Source organism: Aethalodelphis obliquidens, unplaced genomic scaffold (assembly GCF_003676395.1).
Source record: "Aethalodelphis obliquidens isolate GAN/ISIS:26980383/991018 unplaced genomic scaffold, ASM367639v1 scaffold41, whole genome shotgun sequence".
NCBI classification, from domain to species: Eukaryota; Metazoa; Chordata; class Mammalia; order Artiodactyla; family Delphinidae; genus Aethalodelphis; species Aethalodelphis obliquidens.
In genome coordinates this window covers 1,472,980-1,484,458 of record NW_020837985.1, presented here as the reverse complement: position 1 = coordinate 1,484,458, position 11,479 = coordinate 1,472,980, and the positions used below count along the sequence as shown (strand labels likewise).

Sequence of the window (11,479 nt, the reverse complement as noted above, 5' to 3'; positions counted from 1 at the left end):
GTTTACTTGCTGGCAGAATTTGCCTCTCTCAGCAAAGGCTGAAAAAACCTGATACTCTTTCCCAGCCTGCCTTGCAGCTAAGGTCTGGGATGTGATCCAATCCTGCTCAGAGGGGTTGGATGGGAAATCAACGAATGGACTCTTGGGAAAAATTTACCTCCATGGCAACAAGGAAGCAATGCAGAGAATGCCCTTCCTGTTCATTTCTTCCATTTAATATAGTTCTATGAGGAGTGGTGTTTGGAGCTGCAGCAGCCATCTTGTGACTATGAGGATAAAGCCAAGAGAGTCACGGAGAGGGTGAAGCAGATTCCTGCAATCCCTGAGCCGCTGAACCAACTTGGGAACTTATCTTACAGACTTTTTGGTATGTGAGATATAGTAATAACAACCTGTTGCCTAAGTCACATTTTAGGGGCTATTCTTGTCACTTGTAGGTGAAAACATTCTAAATGAGTCAACATATTATGTTCACATTGCCTTTGTGCTTTTCTTTTCTATTATGCTGTAAGTTATTTGTGGAGAAGGATGATTTCACACTCATATTTTTTTGTTTGTTTTTTGTTTGTTTTTTTTTTTGCGGTACGCGGGCCTCTAGCTGTAGTGGCCTCTCTCCCGTTGCGGAGCACAGGCTCCGGATGCGCAGGCTCGGCGGCCATGGCTCGCCGGCCCAGCCGCTCCGCGGCATGTGGGATCTTCCCCGACCAGGGCACGAACCTGTGTCCCCTCCATTGGCAGGCGGACTCTCATCCACTGTGCCACCAGGGAAGCCCTCACACTCATATTTTTATCACTGATGGCTAACACAGAGTAGGAACTCAGTAAATTAAAAAGAATTTTAATCGAAGTATAGTTGATTTACAATGTTGGGTGACTCAGTTATACATATATATATTCTTTTTCATATTCTTTTCCATTATGATTTATCACAGGATATTGAATATAGTTCCCTGTGCTATACTGTAGGACCTTGTTGTTTATATATCCTATGTATAATAGTTTGCATCTGCTAATCCCAAACTCCCAATCCTTCCCTCCCCCAGTATCCCCACCCCCGCACCGACCTTGGCAACTACAAGTCTGTTCTCTGTGTCTGTGAGTCTGTTACTGTTTCGTAGATGTGTTCATTTGTGTCATATGTTAGATTCCAAATATAGGTGATATTATACAGTATTTGTCTTTCTCTTTCTGACTTACTTCGCTTAGTGTGATAATCTCTAGGTCCATCGATGTGTGATGTTCATCAAAGTATTTATTTTTCCATAATTTTCCCACTAGGAACTGCAGTAAACAATGTGTGCCAGACAATGTCTGTCCCATTTAGGAGATAGCCCCTGAGTGTTGGGGAGTGGAAATGTCAGTGAATCATATATGGGTAATCCCCTGGGGATTTAAGGGAATGAAGGATCTGGTACAAGTATAAGGTCATCTCAGTGGAATTGACTAGTACTATTCAAATTGTTTATTCAGACCTTATGAAGGCTTACTGCAAAGCCTAACACGTATATCAGATGAAAATTGCATTGGTTGGAGAAGGGAAGAGGTGCTGGGTGCTTACATCCCCCTCCTCCATGCTGGGCCTCTCTCATGTCCTGTTGCTGTCCCTAAGGCCCCTTTTCTGACCCTGTCCCCAGGGCTCAGTGAGACAGAAGTGAAAGCTGCCTTCATAATCAAATCCATCAAACACCTTGGACTTCTCTTGATCCTTAGCTACTGCCTAAACTCTGTCACTAAAAGTTGGAGGTTGCCCTTAGCTACTTGGAGGCTTGTGAGATTCCATTTTTATTAAAATATTTAGAGAATTACACTAGCTTTGGCTAAAAATGGCGCTGCAAATCAAAAAGGCACAGTTACTTTGGAGAATCCATTTGGCAGCCCCAGTTCTCTAAGTACATACATTTAATTTTATGGTTTGTTATACAAATCATTTGAACTCATTGTATCAGAGGGAGCCCATGTATTTTGGAAACTCCTGTAAACTAAGAGCAGACATTCTTTGGGCTGTTTTGTTCTTACTTGTAAGGGAGAAATGTCACTTTAGATTTCAACGTTGACTCACAGAGAAGCCATTTCCCTTTTCTCATTTCCACATCCATGCTAACTTAAGTCCTAATTGCTTCATATCTTCTTGGCTCTGAATTTTAGATAGTGGAGTCAGATCTTCATGTAATCCAGAGTCTCAGAGTCTGCAACTTCTGCAGCCAGGAAAGTGCCTTATATAACAGTGTTGTTAAGGTGGAGAGTTTGAGTGGGGGTGAGCGTGGAGGCTGCTATGGTGATGACATTATTCCTAGATCATTAATGACCCCGACACACGAGAAGCCGTGTCTGAGTATGTGTGGGTGTGTGTATTTTCTAAGGAGAGGAGGTTAGATTATATTTCCATTTTTTTTCATGGTCACCAGTTTTTTTACCATTTGGTTTCAGAAAATTTAAATCTTCAGCTTTGATGAATTACAACCCGTGGCCAACAAACTCCCCTATATCCTCAAACTCTTGGCTGGGTTCCCCTCACTTTTCCCTGAATCATGTCTCTTCTCCAAGGAAACAATATTCTTGAAGCCCCCTCGATTTCAGTCTGTTTTTTCTCCCATACCCCATGTAACTCAGGGTGGAAAGATACTTTTTTTTCCTCTTTCATTAACAACAGGACTTTGAGATCTTTATACTATTCCCTTCATGTTATAGCTCCTTTGCAGCCCATGTCATCTGTCCATCCATCCATCTGTCGACCCACCCACACATCCATCCATTCAACACATATTTGTTGAGCGCTTTCTACCAGGAATTTTTCTAGGAGCTGAGGATACGGTGGTGAACAAGCCGAGCATGTCCCTGGTGTCACAGAGATTACAACAAGAGCCAAGTAAACATTAAATACAGTGTCAGAAAGTGAAAGTGCTATGAAGAAAAATTGCGGTGGCCATGAGACTGGGCCTCTCAGATCTCCTTCTGCAGGATGTGTGAGTGACTGAGAGCTCCAGCAGTCACGTTCTCAAATCCATTGCTGTGCTGCCTGGGACCCTGCTTCACAGGGTCTGCTCTCTGCCAGTAACTGAGCATGGCAGGGACGTTAAGATGGATGCAGGGAGCTTTAGCTGGAGTACTCTCTGAAGGTCTTGTGGAAATTTTCTTAGAAGTGTATTGTAGTCTAAGACCCTCCCTCCCTCCCTCCCTCCCTCCCTCCCTCCCTTCCTTCCTTCCTTCCTTCCTTCCTTCCTTCCTTCCTTCCTTCCTCCCTTCCTTCCCTCTCTCCTTCACTCAGGAGCAGACCTTCATTGCAGCTCTTCCAGCCCATTCCAGTTACAATAAGTCCCCTACATATGAGCCTTCAAGCTGTGAACTTTCAAAGATGCGATCATGTGTTCCATCAATGTCAGGCATGAGTGAGACTGCAGCTTGCCCTCCGTCTCCAATTGCTGAGGATCCTTCAGCTCTACCATCTCCCACCTCCTCTCCCTCCTCCAGTCAGTAACTCTTCTTGCCTGTTCACTCGATGCCAGCCCCTGTATGCCAGCTGTTGTACTGTACTACTGTACTTTGCAGGGTACAGTACTGTAAGATTAAAAATGTTTTCTTTATTTTTTGTGTGTTTGTTTTTTATGTATTATTTGTGTGAAAAGTATTATAAACCTATTACAGTACAGTACCATATAGCCGATTGTGTTAGTTGGGTACCTAGGCTAACTTTGTTGGACTTACGAACAAATTGGACTTATGAACGCGCTCTCGGAATGAAACTCTTTCGTGTGTAGGGGACTTACTGTGCCTCCTTTTACTTTCTCATGTTTTCCCTGATAAAATTGTGCATTTCTTATCCCATCTTGGCATCTTTTTCCTAGAGGACCTGGACTAACACAAGACTAAGGCAGCCTGAAAGAAGCCTTGGAGGGAGTACTTTAGATCAGTGACCAGTAAAGGCCCCTCACGACAAGTGGCATTTGTTTAGGAACTTGATTGCAGTGAGGGGATGATCCATGCAAACACCTGGGGGTGGTAGCCTTCTGGAAGAAGGAAGAAGGAAGGGCACATGTGGAGACTTTGTGCCTTGGTTTTCTGAGGGGTCCTTTAAAACTGCTGAGGCGTGGGGAGCAAGATTAGGCAGATCTCTGGGTTCCCTCCAAACTCACTCCCGTTTTGAGTGGCTCTACCTTTATCTGCTTTGCATATTTGGCTTCCCCGAAAATTTTAGATGAACAAAAAGTTCAGGTTTAAAAAAAGATACTCTGAAAACCAGTGTTCTGGATGGACTCTGTGATCTCTGCCCTATTTTATGACTCTATCAGTCCATTGGCTGTGGGAAGAATGGGCAGTGGAAGAAATTGCCTCTATTTGGAAGCCTAATTGTTCCACAGAGATACTGGATTAGTGTGGGGCAGGTGTAGATAAGGGGAATTAGAGTAAGTGATTAAAGGACTTGATGCACAGAGTCTGGTGGAGGGAGTGGGGCTTGATAACGTGGGGGAATTTCATGTTAAGCTCTGAAGCCCTACAGTTGGATGGCAGCCAGAGGAGACTGGTATATATCAAGTAGGCAGAAGTGGACAAAGGATGGCCGATGGGGGGGGGTGAGGGTTAAAGGGTTGTCCTCCATGTGCACTGGAGAGGTGTTTAGAGAAACAGTGGAGGATGACAGCTGTACTCAAGGACTTTGGTTTCAACATGTAAAATATTAAAATTGCCCAGAAGAAAGTTGACAGAATTTACCTCTTTCCAGGGGGTGGGGGGTTGATACCTGAACTTATAAAAATTTCCTGGCACTTTTTTAGTGTTAAAATTATATTTTTTTTCCCCTGAGTTTTCAGTAGAAAGAGAGGTTGGCAGTAGTAATGCAAAGACTGAGCTGGCTGTGAGAGGATTTTTTTCCCCTCCAGCCCTGTTTTTTTTTTGTTTTTTAGTTGAAGTATAGTTAATTTACAATGTTGTGTTAGTTTCGAGTGTATGGCAGAGTGATTCATATATATATATATATATATATATATATATACACACACACACACATATATATATATTTTTCAGATTCTTTTCCTTTATAGGTTATTACAAGATATTGAGTATAGTTTCGTGTACTATGCAGAAGGTCCTTGTTTACCTATTTACTATATAGTAGAGTGTATATATTAATCCCAAACTTCTAATTTATCTCCCTTCCCCCCCACCCTCTGCTATCCCCCTTGGTAGCCATAAGTTTGTTTCCTATGTCTTTGAGTCTATTTCTGTTTTGTAAATAAGTTCATTTATATCATTTTTCTAAGATTCCACCTATAAGTGATAGCATATGATATTTGTCTTTCTCTGTCTGACTTACTTCACTTAATATGATAATCTCTAGGTCCACCCACGTTGCTGCAAATGGCATTATTTCATTCTTTATTATGGCTGAGTAATATTCCATTGTATATATACTACATCTTCTTTATCCATTCTTCTGTTGATGGACATTCAGTTTACTTCCATGTCTTGGCTATTATGAGTAGTGCTGCAGTGAACATTGGGGTGCATGTATCTTTTTGAATTAGAATTTTCTCCAGGTATTTGCCCAGGAGTGGGATTGCAGGATCATATGGTAACTCTATTTTTTTGTTTTTTAAGGAACCTCCATACTGTTCTCCATAGTGGCTGCACCAATTTATATTCCCACCAAGAGTGTAGGAGGGTTCCTTATTCTCCACACCCTCTCCAGCATTTATTATTTGTAGACTTATTAACGATGGCCATTCTGACTGGTGTGAGGTAATACCTCATCATAGTTTTGGTTTGTATTTCTCTAATAATTAGCGATATTGAGCATTTTTTCATGTGCCTATTGGCCATCTGTATGTCTTCTTTGGGGAAATATCTATTTAGGTCTTCTACCCATTTTTTGATTGGGTTGCTTGGTTTTTGATATTAATCTGTATGAGCTGTTTGTATATCTTGGAAGCAAACTCATTGCTTGCAAATATTTTCTCCCAGTCCATAGGTTGTCTTTTCGTCTTGTTTATCGTTTCCTTTGCTGTGCAAAACGTTTTAAGTTTAATTAGGTCCATTTGCTTATTTTTGTTTTTATTTCCTTTACCTTAAGAAATGGATCAAAAAATATTGCTGTGATTTATATCAGAGTGTTCTGCCTATATTTTCCTCAAGGAGTTTTATAGAATCTGGTCTTACATTTAGGTCTTGAATCCATTTTGAGTTTATTTTTGTATATGGTGTTAGAGAATGTTCTAATTTCATTCTTTTACATGTAGCTGTCCAGTTTTCCCAGCACCACTTATTGGGGAGACTGTCTTTTCTCCATTGTATATTCTTGCCTCCTTTGGCATAGAATAATTGACCCTAATTGTATGGGTTTAGTTTTGTGCTTTCATTTTTTAATTTATTTTTTTAAACATCTTTATTGGGTATAATTGTTTTGCAGTGGTGTGTTAGTTTCTGCTATATAACAAAATGCATCAGCTATACATATACATATATACCCATATCTCCTCCCTCTTACGGCTCCCACCCACCCTGCCTATCCCACCCCTCTAGTTGGACACAAAGCACTGAGCTAATCTCCCTGTGTTATGTGGCTGCTTCTCACTAGCTATCTATTTTACATTTGGTAGTGTAAATGTCACTTTCTCACTTCGTCCTAGCTTACCCTTCCCCCTCCCTGTGTCTTCAAGTCCATTCTCTACATCTGCATCTTTATTCCTGTCCTGCCCCTAGGGTCTTCAGAACCATTTATTTTTTCTTAGATTCCATATATATGTGTTAGCATACCATATTTGTTTTTCTCTTTCTGACTTACTTCACTCTGTGTGACAGACTCTAGGTCCATCTACCTCACTACAAATAACTCAATTTCATTTCTTTTTATGGCTGAGTAATATTCCATTATATATATGTGCCACATCTTCTTTATTCATTCATCTGTCAGTGGACACTTAGGTTGCTTCCATGTCCTGCCTATTGTAAATAGAGCTGCAATGAACATTGTGGTATGTGACTCTTTTTGAATTATGGTTTTCTCAGGGTATATGCCCAGTAGTGGGATTGCTGGGTCGTATGGTAGTTCTAGTTTTAGTTTTTTAAGGAACTTCCATACTGTTCTCCATAGTGGTTGTATCAATTTACATTCCCACCAACAGTGCAGGAGGGTTCCCTTTTCTCCACACCCTCTCCAGCATTTGTTGTTTGTAGATTTTTTGATGATGGCCATTCTGACCGGTGTGAGGTGATACCTCATTGTAGTTTTGATTTGCATTTCTCTAATGATTAGTGATGTTGAGCATCCTTTCATGTGTTTGTTAGCAATCTGTATATCTTCTTTGGAGAAATGTCTGTTTAGGTCTTCTGCCCATTTTTGGATTGGGTTGACTTTTTTTTTTTTGATATTGAGCTGCATGAGCTGCTTGTAAATTTTGGAGATTAATCCTTTGTCAGTTGCTTCATTTGCAAATATTTTCTCCCATTCTGAGGGTTGTCTTTTTGTTCTGCTTATGGTTTCCTTTGGTGTGCAAAAGCTTTTAAGTTTCATTAGGTCCATTTGTTTATTTTTGTTTTTATTTCCATTTCTCTGGGAGGTGGGTCAAAAAGCATCTTGCTGTGATTTGTGTCATAGAGTGTTCTTCCTATGTTTTCCTCTAAGAATTTTATAGCGTCTGGCCTTACATTTAGGTCTTTAACCCATTTTGAGTTTATTTTTGTGTATGGTGTTAGGGAGTGTTCTTATTTCATTCTTTTTACATGTAGCTGTCCAGTTTTCCCAGCCCACTTATTGAAGAGGCTATCTTCTCTCCACTGTATATTCTTACCTCCTTTATCAAAGATAAGGTGACCATACGTGTGTGGGTTTATCTGTGGGCTTTCTATCGTGTTCCATTGATCTATATTTCTGTTTTTGTGCCAGTACCATACTGTCTTGATTCCTGTAGCTTTGTAGTGTAGTCTGAAGTCTGGGAGCCTGATTCTTCCAGCTCTGTTTTTCTTTCTCAAGAATGCTTTGGTTATTCGGGGTCTTTTGTGTTTCCATACAAATTGTGAAATTTTTTCTTCTAGTTCTGTGATAAATACCATTGGTAGTTTGATTGGGATTGCCTTGAATCTGTAGATTGCTTTGGGTAGTAGAGTCATTTTCACAATGTTGATTCTTCCAATCCAAGAACATGGTATATCTCTCCATCTGTTTGTATCATCTTTAATTTCTTTCATCAGTGTCTTACAGTTTTCTGCATACAGGTCTTTTGTCTCCTTAGGTAGGTTTATTCCTAGGTATTTTATTCTTTTTGTTGCAATGGTAAATGGGAGTGTTTCCTTAATTTCTCTTTCAGATTTTTCATCATTAGTGTATAGGATTGCAGGATATTTCTGTGCAATAATTTTGTATCCTGGTACTTTACCAAATTCATTGATTAGCTCTAGTAGTTTTCTGGTGGCATCTTTAGGATTCTCTACGTATAGTATCATGTCATCTGCAAACAGTGATGGTTTTACTTCTTTTCCGATTTGTATTCCTTTTATTTCTTTTTCTTTGATTGCTGTGGCTAAAACTTCCAATACTATGTTGAATAATAGTGGTGAGAGTGGGCAACCTTGTCTTTTTCCTGATCTTAGTGGAAATGGTTTCAGTTTTTCACCATTGAGAATGATGTTGGCTCTGGTTTTGTTATATATGGCCTTTATTATGTTTTATTTTTATTTTACTTTTTGAAGACACAAAACTTAATTTAATAGAAATTTTGTTTGTCGTTCTTACATTCTCAGTATGAGCCAAGCTAGAACCTGCTGCACCACTCAGAAGTGGCCCAGTCTTGGGGGCAGGGGAGAAAGGAGAGAGGGAGGTCAGAGCTCAGGCCTTAGGAGCCCCATTCTTTCTCAGTGCTGGGGAGCTGGTGATGTCACCCTCTTCTCCTACCCCGCTGTGGGATCCAGGAAGGAGAGCAGATGGAACCTTGGGCCTGGGGCATCTCCTCCACACCACACCCCACCCTGAGTCCCCAAGTTGGAGGGGAACTAAGGGATCTGGGGAGATAAGGGGACAACAGAAAGCAAAGATGTCAAATCAAGAACGATGAAGGCCAGGGTTGAGGGCTGAAGGAGATTCAGAGACAAAACATCAGTTAAAAAAAACAAACAAACAAAAAAAAAGGGAGGGTGGGAAACAGAACAAAATCCACCCCAAATTGGTACCTGCCTGAAAAAAAAGGAAAGTTCTCCAGTCTCATAGAGACATTATTTTGCACGATGCATGGCCGGCTCTGTGTCCAGCCCTGGAGGCGGCAGTGTGGCCCCTGCAGCTCACCCTTGGCCTGGCCAGCGACAGCGTCTTCCTTCTCGTCCTCCACTTTCTCATCCTCATCCTCCCTCCTCCTCCTTTAGCCTCTGCTCTTCGTCTTGCTTGTCTTTCATTTGTTTTTCTGCTACCTTCATGACACCCCATGTCTCATTGCCAAACTCCTCATCATATGCCTCATTGTTGGTGATGAGGAAGTTGTCAAAGATGGTGCCAGACTTGACCTGCCTGGAGATCAGAGATCCAAGCCCAGTACAGCAAAGTTTTTATAGGCATAGATGTTGCTATCAGGGGAATACTCAGGGTTGTCTATCTCTGGGTGGATCCAAATGCCCTTGTAATCTGGGTTGTCAATCTGCCAGGGCTTCCACTCCCCCTTGGACTCTGGGCTCTGAATCACTGTTGGTTCCCATTCTCCATCCATCTCTCCATCCCAGTCCTCGGGCTTCTTAGCATCAGGGTCAGGAATGTGCTCAGGCTTGTCCCAGTCCTCAGGCTTGGAGTCTGTAGGGTCATCAATCTTGGCTCACTCGTCCCAGTCTTCAGGCTTTGCAGCATCAGGATCCTTTATCTTCTTAGGGGGCAAGAAATCCCAATCATCCTCCGAGGAGCCTGACTCCACCTGGCTGTTGTCAATCTTTAGCTCACAGGTATTATCAGGCCACACAATCAGCATGTAAAGGTGTGTGAATTCATCGTCTTTGCGACGGATATCCTTGTTGATTAGCACGTTCTTGCCCTTGTAGTTGAAGATGACATGAACCTTCTTGGTGCCAGGGCCACAGATGTCCGGGCCAAACATGATGTTGTATTCGGAGTCTCCACGCATGTCTCTCTGGTCCAGACAATCTGGAAATAGCTTCAAGTAGCCACCCCCACAGTCGATGTTCCGTTCGCGTTTCACAGTGAACTGCACCACCAGTGTATGACCCTTATTGCTGAAGGGCTCGAATCTGGCCAACACAGTGTAAGACCGGGCACCCTGGCTTGTCTGCAGCCCTTTATCTTTCTCCTGGTCACCATAGAACTTGCCGGAACTGAGAACGAATTTGCCAAAATCCGATTGTGTTTGGATTCGATCCAGCACTCAGTCCACCCGTTTCCATCCAGAAACTGCTCCTTGAAGTAAATGGCGGGTTCAGCGGTGGCCAGGCCAAGAAGGCGGAGCAACAGCAGCATGGGCAGCAGCATGGCGGGCCGAGGGGGTTGTGGTGCGTGGGCCCTTTAAGTCGCTTTTCGAGCAGTAGCTCTGCAGTAGGGACTGGCCTTTATTATGTTGAGGTAAGTTCCCTCTATGCCTACTGTCCGGAGGGTTTTTATCATAAATGGGTGTTGAATTTTGTTGAAAGCTTTTTCTGCATCTATTGAGATGATCATATGGTTTTTATACTTCAGTTTCTTAGTATGGTTTATCACATTGATTGATTTTCATATATTGAAGAATCCTTGCATCCCTGGGATAAACCCCACTTGATCATGGTGTATGATCCTTTTAATGTGCTGTTGGATTCTGTTTGCTAGTATTTTGTTGAGGGTATTTCCATCTATGTTCATCAGTGATATTGGCCTGTAGTTTTCTTTCTTTGTAACATCTTTGTCTGGTTTTGGTATCAGGGTGATGGTGGCCTCGTAGAATGAGTTTGGGAGTATTCCTCCCTCTGCTATATTTTGGAAGAGTTTGAGAAGGATAGGTGATAGCTCTTCTCTAAGTGTTTGATAGAATTTGCCTGTGAAGCCATCTGGTCCTGGGCTTTTGTTTGCTGGAAGGTTTTTAATCACAGTTTCAATCTCAGTGCTTGTGATTGGTCTGTTTATATTCTCTATTCCTTCCTGGTTCAGTCTCGGAAGGTTGTGCATTTCTAAGAATTTGTCCATTTCTTCCACGTTGTCCATTTTATTGGCATATAGTTGCTTGTAGTAATCTCTCATGATCCTTTGTATTTCTGCAGTGTCAGTTATTACTTCTCCTTTTTCATTTCTAATTCTATTGATCTGAGTCTTCTTCCGTTTTTTCTTGATGAGTCTGGCTAATGGTTTATCAATTTTGTTTATCTTCTCAAAGAACAAGCTTTTAGTTTTATTGATCTTTGTTATCATTTCCTTCATTTCTTTTTCATTTTTTCTGATCTGATCTTTATGATTTCTTTCCTTCTGCTAACTTTGGGGTTTTTCTGTTCTTCTTTCTCTAATTGCTTTAGGTGTAAGGTTAGGTTGTTTATT

The 11,479-nt window shown here is 41.6% G+C and overlaps 1 pseudogene; it reads right to left on the bottom strand.

Moving 5' to 3' along the window:
- Positions 1-9,286: 9,286 nt before the first annotated feature.
- On the bottom strand, positions 9,287-10,450 carry LOC113633790 (calreticulin pseudogene; annotated as a pseudogene).
- Positions 10,451-11,479: the final 1,029 nt, after the last annotated feature.